Consider the following 10,236-nt stretch of genomic DNA (forward strand, 5'->3'; position numbering starts at 1 on the left):
GAGCAGCAGCTGTTTATCTCTTAAATGGCTGGGTGCAGTACACCCTGATATATGCCTGGAAGACCTGTACACAGTAAGTCTGGCAAACCCTATCGTACAGGCACGGGGGTTGCTGACTGACTCATGCTTTGTGTAGGTCTGGGTTAAAGAGACGAAGGAGTGTGAGGTTTTTTTCATTTTCCCTTCCCACCTCTTTTCTGCTTCGGCAATCTCCTGCACTGCGATCCCACCTTACACTTAGAAACACCATTGTGTCCATGCAAGCAGACCTAGCTGTAGGCGCTTGTCATACCATTAATGTGCAGGAAGCCACCTTCCCTGTGTCTTGTAAAGAACTGAGCTGAATCCTTTGGCAAGGTGTTTAACACTGTGGACCTGAACAGAAAACTCCCTGGCACTGTTTGACATCTTTATATAAAATTACCATACTGCTCATAAAATTGTGATTTGGTGGATAAGTTAATTCAGTTTCTTACATTACCATTCAATGGACAGTTAACGACACACTGTTTTGCAAGCAGGTAGCATTCAGTGGGCAGCTATTGTTAGTGTGATCCTGATACAAGCATTATAGAAAGGAAGTTCATTACTTAGCAGACAGGAGCCTCTAGCTTAGGAATCTTAGTTTGTGTTCATACTGTTCCATGGGAATTTTGTGCCAGTCTTCAAAGCTGTAGGCTATCCATTTGCCATCAGTTTCAGTGAACAGTTTGCTTAACTCCGTATCAAACCTATTTTATTTATGCCAGTATTTGCAGTTTAATCCTAGCCACACAGATACTTGCTGACTTCTCCCTGGTGGGATGGGGAAGAGAATCAGGAAAAATAAGTGAGAACTTGTGAGTTAACAATTTAATATGAAATTATAATAATAGTAATGAATTGTAACGAAAAGGAAGATAACAGGGAGAAATAAACCACAAGATAGACAGGTGATGCAAACAAAAAAACACTTACTCACCACCAACTGACTGATATCCAGCCTGTCCCCGAGCAGTGGTCCCCTGCTCAGCTTTCTTCACAGTTTATATGCTGAGCATGACATTTATATAGCATGGAATATCCCTTTGGTCAGCTGCCCTGGCTGTGTCCCCTCCCAGCTTCTTGTGCACCCCCAGCCTGCTCGCTGGTGCGGCAGCATGAGAAGCAGCAAAGGCCTTGACTCTGTGTAAGCACTGCTCAGCAGTAACTAAAACATTACTGTGTTACCAACACTTTTTTTCAGCACAAAACCAAAACATAGCCCCATACTGGCTACTATGAAGAAAATTAACTGTATCTTAGCCAAAACCAGCACACCTGTGTAACTTATATTGAGTTGATCTCTAGGGGTTTTTTTATGTGCTAGAATAAATAATTATTTATATCATCCATTGTGGGTTTTTACAACTAAGCCAGTTTCTTATCTGTATCAAATACTTCAGAGACTGTGTGAAGTAAACTCAAAAATAGGTCCTGGTTAGAGGTAAGTGTGTTTGCGTTTATCAGCAATTAAGTTTTAAAAACAAACTAGTTAGCTGGCCTCTGAGAATGTAAGCGGGTTTGCCTTTAGGAAGTTGTTTCAGAAGGCTGTGCCAACTCTATGCCTCTCTAGGCTTGCTCATACTAGTGCTGTCTGGCAAAGCAATTTAAAAAATGTCTTGGGCAGGATTCTCATAAATCTATTCAGCCCAGTCAGAAGCTTCACTTAGTGGAGCAATGTATAAATAGTACAGAGAGTCAAGTGACCATCAGCTGGTCTGAATGGGTTTGACCACTACAGTCACAGGGTCTGAGGTATGTGGGAGATCACTGAAGACATGCTTTGCTGGAGAGGTATCGTGGCTCTGGCGTAACTGTGTCACTGCAGAGGAATTCATGTGGGTAAGAATGTGTTTTAATTAGACACCTGTATTTAATACTGGTTTCACCTTCTATATCCTTACTGTGGGCTTTTTGGAAAGTAAAAAAGAAAAGCCAAAAAAACCAAAACCACCACCAACAACAAAACCAGACTGTCGCTGCCTTCATTAATTTTTCATATTTCATTAAGTAGTATGTATTGCAGTGCATAGTTGAACTCACAATTTATGCATTTCCTTTATAAAGTATATGCCTACATGGTTGAAACAATGCACCAATCTGTTTTACTGAATTCAGAACTTAAGACTTAATGGCTCTTTGCCCAAGTTCTTATTAGGTAATTAGAAGTTCTTGGCATGCTTGATAAATACTGAAATTCCATTGTGTTGTGCGTTAAGCATGGAGAAATATTTCTTCAATTGCAGTGCCAGTGTATTGAAATATAAGCACTCTGGCTGTCCCCGGTGATGACTTTATTAAATCTCAGTGAAACTGCCAGCTCTGAGCTTGCAGAGAGACTGGCTTGCTTTCTGTTCGGGAAATTACTGTAGCCAGCATCCAGGTAATGACTTCTCTATTGGAAGTATCCCCATGTCCCAATTAGAAGTATCACAATGTGAATTCTAAGCAAACTAGTAAAATGGCACTTATTTCTTTGTGTTTGTCCCACTTGACACCTGTGACAGTACTCTTCAGAACAAAAAAATTCATCAAACTCCATAACTTTATGGGAAGAAATATTGTTCAAATCCAAGTAATATGTATTTCCCTTCTTCCTTTCCCACCTTCCTTGATCTTCATACTGAATAGTTCTTTCCCTTTTCATTACAGACTTCTATGCTTATCAGTGCCATCCCTGTCCTTGGAACATATTAGCCAATGATGTGAGTCCTTCCCACAGCAAAGTTGGCTGTTGAGGACCTGTGTGTTCTTTCCTGTCAATTCAACAGCCAGGCCTTTGATTAAAAAATTGAGTTATTTGTTTTATTCAAACTGGAAAAAGTATGTTGGTGTATGTATCAGTTACTTTCTTACCTTGATTGGTCTACTTACATTTAATGACTGAATGCTCTTTATCTTGATTCAGCAAGTAAAGGTAGGAGTATGTTAAGAAGTGATTCAGATGTGTTCTAGACACCTGCCTTTGTATTTGATGCATGATGCTTATCCATTAGGGATTTTTTTTTTATATAATTTTTACTTGATCTGGTGATGAGCTTAGGGTCCTTTTGCATTTTTGGCAATAAACATTCATATTAGTACAGTTTTCCAGTGTCAAAAGTTTCCCCTGCCTTAGAGATGACAGGTGATGGGTTTCTCTGTAACTTGGTATTTCTTGCTTTTGTGAAGCAGCAAGACTCCTGTCTGCACAGTTGTCAAACCCATGCACTGCTTGACTGGATCTGGCCAAGGCTTATGGTGCAGCTTGAGACTCAATGATCCGGTGGGTCTCTTCCAACCTGGTGATTCTATGATTCTATATGCATGCAAAGAGCTTGTGCATCTCTGAGGTGTTAACAAACCATCTTGATTTCCTTTCCTGCAAGAGCCCTGAACTTGAAGTGACAAACTTTGAGAGTTGTTGGCCTTTTCTTGTAGCAGATGCACATCCCCACCTGCTGCCTCAGTGGTTGGGGTAGTTGAGAAATGCCACTTGCCAGCTGCCCCTCAGCATGACCTGCCTGAGAGCGAGGGTGGTGTCTGTGTTCAAGGCTCTGCTCCTCTCCTTGCTTCACTTGCTCGTCTTAAGTTGCAGGAGGGCTGACTAAACTCACAAATGACTGAATAGTTCATAATGTAATCAATTAAAAGTGTTTATATTAAATTTTTTTCTAATCGGAAAATAACACCAAGCATCTTATAAATCTGAGGTCTGAGCTTCTGGGCCTCTTCTTGAAGACACGGCAACTATGCTTTCTACGGCTTATTCTAGAGCCTGCTTGTCTGAGGATCAGAGGGGGGATAGATCCTCTAGCTTTACTGTGTTTACAGAGCTCTGTCTCTGTATGGGATAGGTAGAATGGGGTCTAGGACAACTCTCTGTGGGTAGCCCCTAACAATCCTCTTTTGAATAAGTCTCTGCAAGAGTTGTCACACAGAGTGTTGTTGTTTCCTGGATAGGAAGACCCTTTCCTCTTGCATGCTGCTAGGCTGAGAGGGAAGCTGGGAATGTTGCATGCTCTGAGGGTTGGGGATGCCCAGCCTTAGGCTGGAGCATGGTAGCAATACAGTAGGGGATTATATTGGTTGTCTTGAGGAGGATTGAGGCCAGGGAAGCGTAAAAGTTTTGCCTACTAAAGGAGAGAGAAGTAGACAGGCTGCAGTAAATGAATTGTGCAAATCTACTGAGGTGAGTTCTGCAGCGGAGAAATACCGATACTTGTTTCCCAGCTTCTGTGCTGCTGCTTTTGTGCTTCAGCATTATGTACTTGTTCCTGGCAAACTTCTGTCAGTTGTGCAAGCTCCAGGGGTAAGCATAGGTACTGTATAGGGATTAAATAATGTTGATTCATGCTTAATAAATGCTGTTTGTGAAACCGTATTGTGGAAAAGTTCAGGAGGGCATGCATGCACCTCTTGCCTTTCTGTTACAATGGGGGCGTAACAGCAACCATTCTTTTCCAGAAGTATTCGATAGCAAGCAGTTCCAGTTATTTCCTTTCCAACAGACTGGTCTTTAATCACTGATAATATTTCTGTAATCTAGTTTAACATTAGTAGTGAGACTGTTCTAAAAAATTAAATGATAAAACAATATGTAAAAATGCTCTTAGTCAGTTGCAGTTCTGTGTTTAAAAAAACACTTGTCAGGCCAATGACAGTGTTAAAATACTCTGTTACTGAAGTTAAAAGTCTTGCCAGTTTGAAAATAAAGGCTTTATTTTATTTAAACAAATACTTGGAAGTACTTTAAGAGCAGTTCTAACTTATGGCTGTATTTTGTCTTTACTGATACTGACTTATTTCTTGCAGTGCAGCATATTAATGCTTGTTCAAAGACTTCAAGGAGTTACCTAGAGTATATTTTGGTCACCTTTGGAAGGCCAAGCCAAGCATGTATCCACTGGGGTTTTTTTTCAGATGTGCTGCACTGCACCATAGCTGTTCCTGAGCTGCAAGTGAGGAGCTGGGATTCACTCAGTTGACACTGGAGATGAGGGATTTGGAATCACCATGAGTGGCAGTTTTATGTGAAGATTCAAAACGCTGTACTAATTTCTAATAGGAGTTAAATCTAAACAGTTCACTTCCTCTGATAAATTATATAGGAGTTATACTTGGGGTTTTTAATGCATCATGGGATACATTCCCCATTTTTGGGATTACCTCTGTGTGTTTAAGTTTACTTTTATTTACTTGAATGCCCTTTCTGACAGCATAAGAACAGCCTATTTTTGAATAATTCATGGCTTCTTGTACAATGTTGTTTGAGGATTAAGGAGAAACCTAAGGTGACTTTGGTTCTGATATTCTGCTTCACGTTTGTGAGCATTTTTTATTTGCTTTTGGGACAGGTCTTTATTAATACATGAGGATGAAACAAGTTATTTTAGAATAAAGATACAGGAACACAGAGTGCTTCCTAATTATAAAAGCTAATGACTGCATACCTGAGGCAACTCCATTCTTGCAACACACTTTTCTGTTTACTGTTTACAAGAAATCTGTATAATACCAACTGTAGAAAAATGTTTCCTTAAGAAGGCTTAAATACAGAACTGCTTCACATGCTGATTTCTTTTTTCTAATTGTTTCTGCAGGTCTTGTTGGATTAATGCTGCGAATCTGTCAACCTGGAACCTGTAGTTGCCCATCAATCGCTCAGTAGTCAGTGTAGATTCTGTCTTTACAATCAGCAGCTACATCTGGCTACTGGGTCTCTGATGACATCTCATATCTTCTATCTGGACTTTTGGTTGGATTTTTATCTTCTGGGTGCAGAGCAAGTTCACAGTGCTAACAAGTTAACATCTGAGTTAACTATTGGATATCTGTTGGATCCACTTCACAGTGGGAATCGGATTGAATACCTGGATATTGTGTATTAGTCTTTACAAGCCCCAGGACTAGGCTATAGAAGTAGTCCAAACTGTTGAGAATATTAGCAAACTTTAGCCAAGAAGACAAGTTGGACTTCACTATTTTCAATGAAGAATCTTTAACCTCTTGTGTAAAGGATAGGTATTGAAATTGGCACCCTGGCTGATTGCATGGCTACTACTTACTAGGGGAGGAAACGTGCTGCAAACTGTGATGTGCGCAGATGGGTTTTTTTAAAATTGGTTGTATGGGAAGACCATCCAGGTTTGGGGCATGAACCTGGCATACAATGTAGATTTCTGTGTTTGTTAAGCAACAGCTACATTGTCTGCTGGGTTTCCAGCTGCCTGGAAATACAAAGTGGAGAGTTATCTACGCTTTTTTTTTTTTTTGATCCAAGTTCACCTCCTTTGTTTATCTGAGGAAGACAATGCAGTTGATGCCTAATTGCTACCTCCCCCTCTGTTCTCACACAAGGGATCTAGCTGGTGTCAACGAGAGCTTGGAGCCAGGGTAGATGTGAAATTGGTTCAAGAGATTGAAGTGTTCAGGCACCTCAGCATGGGTAGCTGTTGGGCAGAAGCTAATGCCTGCTGCCTGTGTAACCGTTAGTTTGCCTTGGTAACGATGCTTCATTCCTGGTTTTTGTTTTATTTTTTTAACTTCTGATGGAGAACTGTATATATGTGTGTGTGTGTGTACAGTTAGGGAATTCTCTTTGGAGAAAGGAGTAGTGAGGAGCTATTTATAGGTCTGACTTTGTTTTAAAACACGTACTGCACACAGCATAGCTTATATAGAGAAAGTGCCTAGAAATAATTGTGGAGGAATAAGATAATGTCTTGAGTGCTGATAGAAGCTGAATCTCTTGTTTCTTGAGTGGCATCGAAACTGGTGTGCTTCACTGGTGCACCATATCGAACCATGTAGTGACATAACGGGCAGTTTCAATTTGAGAAGATGAGGCCTGGAATAGCAGGGCTGTCCTTTCAGACCTGGACTTCAGTCCCAGTAGTAAATGGGGAAGCTTATACAGTCTACTTTTAACTCTTCATTGGCAAGCTCTATGCCTCTTGCACTTTCACCATGGAAATCGGGAGGGTTGTGGTGGCCACTTGAGGGTGAAGGAATGATTTGGCTAAGCTTGCTTGTCTGTTGGAGTATACATGAGTGGTTTTAGATCAGCAGATGTTCAGAACCCTTCCTCTTGAAGGGCAGTACTTCAGGAGGCAGAAAGGTTCCTAAGTGAGTGCTACTGTTGAAAACTGTGCTTTTGTTAAAACAAATAAAACTTTTCTCATGCAAAGAACTGTGTGTCTTTTCCTGTTTACTGTATTAAACTAGGTTTGCACTAAGTCTTATAAGGCTCAGGGAGTACAAAGCTGTTCATTACAATGTTTAGCGTAGACAACCCATCAATACTTAAACAGCCTAACTGTGCTCAAAAAATATGCATTAACTTACATGTTTCTATGTTAAATAAAAATATACTGACAATTGCTTACAACCAGTAGTTGGTGCAAATAATCACTCCCCATTAGAATAACTGTGGATTGTCTATATAGCTTTCAAAGCTGCTTGTTAAAGTTGTACAAGTGTTTGTCCTTTGCTTCATATGTTGTTTTCCTCAATGCCAGTCTGTCGATATCTAGGATTCTCTGACTTTGCAAAACTGGTGAAGGCTTATATATAGCTGAGTCTTTCTTAAATTAACTGGCACTTTCTTAGTGCCATTACTGATTTTTTCATTCGTATAACCTCCTAAGTCTTGACTATGCACAATAGTCATAAAAAATATATGTATTACTTTCTGCAGTGTTTCTGTGGCTCCTTTAGCTTCAACAGTATTAAGATATCAGAAGTTTTTATAACATTGCTTTGTTCCTGCGTTTATACTTGTTAAAAACAGCTTTTAAAGATTTCATGTGAGAACAAGGTATGTCTGCTCCAAATGTTGTATGACAAGCACTGGAAAGCAATTGAAAAGCAGATCAACCTAATATTTAGCATCAAGCCCCTCTCCTATTCAGTTTCACTTCCCCACTGTGTTTCAGTTAAACCTAGGATGTTGAAATCCCCTTTGTGGGCAGGTACTTCTGGTTCCTCTTATTTTTCTGTCATGCTACTTGCCTTTGTATAGAGACACCTTTAAAAAAAAAAAAATAAAAAGAAAAGTGCACACCCTTCTCTTACCTTATTCTGAAGTTCTTGCTTTGTTTTCAGTGTCTGGGGTAGCTAATGGAAGTATATGAAAGCAGTTAGTCTTCCTACTGTGATGTTTGTTGTAGTTCCTTGATCCTTCCATAAGGATTTTAACTGAAACTGGTATAAACAAATGCCTGTCCCTTCCTCTCCCCTGCTGAGGGAACCATTACTACTCCTGATTAAACTGCTGCTGACAGCAACCTGAAGTCCTCCTTCAGCTTCAGTAGAGGAAACTGGATCCTGTTATACAGTTTTCCGTGTACTCAACCTTAGTGAGGTTTTAAGAATTTTTTTCTTTGAACTTTGACTTCCAATGGTAACTTTGTCCATGTTTTTATGATGCTTCTACATTGTGATGTTCATTAGTGCAAGGACTAAGGTGCTTGATATTTCTCGGAAGGTAAAGCGGGACCAAGACTCTTGCCTGGGCAAAGATGTTTCTTATCACAGCCAGGTCCAAGGCAGTAAATAATGAGAACACGACTGCTGAATTACTGAGCTATATTCCTTCTCCAAAAGGTGGAGCCTTGGAGTTTGGCAATCGGACTTTGATTTTTTTAATTTTTTTTTTCCCCTGCACAATTCATTAAGCATATAGTGGCAGCTAAGACAACAGTAGCAGTTGGATCTGTTTAGACTGAGATTGGGAAGACCACAACACTTTCATAGATATTTTTTGTTGTGTCTTAGTTTGTATAATGTCTTCCCACACTGATCTTTCTCCCAGTCTCTCTTTTAGAATTTACCTGAATGTCTATTTAAATCTTAATACCAGATTAATCTTGGCTCCAGGTAACTGGTAGGAAAGCCTCACTGCCTACTATTTCTCAATTCTGTGAAGAATGCCTCTGTGAACTTGAAGCTGTGTTTTCTTGCCTATATTTATTCTTTCTGTGCAAATCAAGATTCAAAGAATTGAAAGGATGCATGCAGTCTGACCTTGATGGTACCTGACAGCACATGCTGCCATATCATTACTCAGTAGTGACAAATCAATTCTGTAAGTTTCTTAAACCAAACCAACCCAAAAAAAAAAAACCAAAACCTTGGAGTTGTTATGTTCTTAAAAATGCAATAACAAATGCAAAATCTTAAGGTAGGGAGAGAACCAAAAAAAACCCCAAAGACCTGCCTTAAATAGAATAGAACAGAATAGTGAATGGATTGCTGTAATGCCCTAAAGTATGAATAGGTATTCCTAATGGGAGAGCCCCATCAGTTGGGCACGTAGCTTGTAGCTAAACTATGGAAACCCTCTCTAACTCCCTTGTCCTGAATAACTGAGCAGGTTCTGTCTTGTGCACAGCTGTGTTCTGGGGCTGCTTGGTTAAGGGGAGCTGGTGGAACTGTTCCTGTCTTCCCAGCTCTGCTTGGCACAAAGGAATTTCCTGAGAAGCTGCTGCCTAAGGTCAGAGCCGATGGAAGGCGCTGAGGGATTCGGAGCAGTCTTTCTGGAAACCTTCCAGCAGGCACTTTTTCTTTCCCTCAGCATGAGCAAGCAGTTTTCCGAAGGCATAGACACACCTGGGACTGCTCACGAGAAGTACCCTCTTGACAACATACTTTAGTGTCTGACTTGAAAGATGTTGGTGTGCTTGTGCATTTTTTATTCCATGAATAACCCTCTGAGTTAATGGAGAAAATTGGTCTTCTCAAACAATGTTTTAGGCAAGGTGGACTGCCCTGGGACTTCTGTATTTTATCTCTTTGGGCCTTTCATGTAAGGTCCTAACACGAGTCCTGTAGCATAGGAGTGCTTATGCGCAGTGCTATAACATTTGATTAGCCCATATGCCATGTGGGTTTTTGTACTGTGACATATTGGTTTGGTTTTTACAGTGAACTGGAAAACTAGACCTTGGTTGTGGGTGTATACAAAACAAAGCTCCACTAAAGACATGTTGAGCTTAAGCGGTTCTTGGCATGGGAGAGCCCCACCACTTCTGAATCTATCCTGTCCACGGCTAGCTGGCTGCTCATAAAATTGCTCAACCAAAATTATAAAAAGTTTTGTGATCCAGTTTAATATTGATGTTTTTCTCTTGCTGTGTAACTTACAGCTTCTAGTGGTAGATGAAAGAAAATGCTGAGTTGTTTTAGGAGATGAGAGGAAGAGGCTTGGCTAATATGGTAGTTGCTCTCCACATA

General features: G+C 40.3%; 1 long non-coding RNA gene across 2 annotated transcripts in view; it reads left to right on the forward strand.

The window, feature by feature from the left end:
- LOC138729174 (uncharacterized) overlaps positions 1 to 7,671 on the forward strand; it is a 79,623-nt gene extending 71,952 nt beyond the window's left edge. For both annotated transcript variants that reach the window (XR_011338845.1, XR_011338844.1), the window contains one exon: positions 5,604 to 7,671. This is a non-coding gene — a long non-coding RNA (uncharacterized lncRNA). The remainder of the gene's footprint in view (positions 1 to 5,603) is intronic.
- Positions 7,672 to 10,236: the final 2,565 nt, after the last annotated feature.

This window comes from Phaenicophaeus curvirostris, chromosome 1 (genome assembly GCF_032191515.1).
Source record: "Phaenicophaeus curvirostris isolate KB17595 chromosome 1, BPBGC_Pcur_1.0, whole genome shotgun sequence".
Lineage (NCBI taxonomy): Eukaryota > Metazoa > Chordata > Aves > Cuculiformes > Cuculidae > Phaenicophaeus > Phaenicophaeus curvirostris.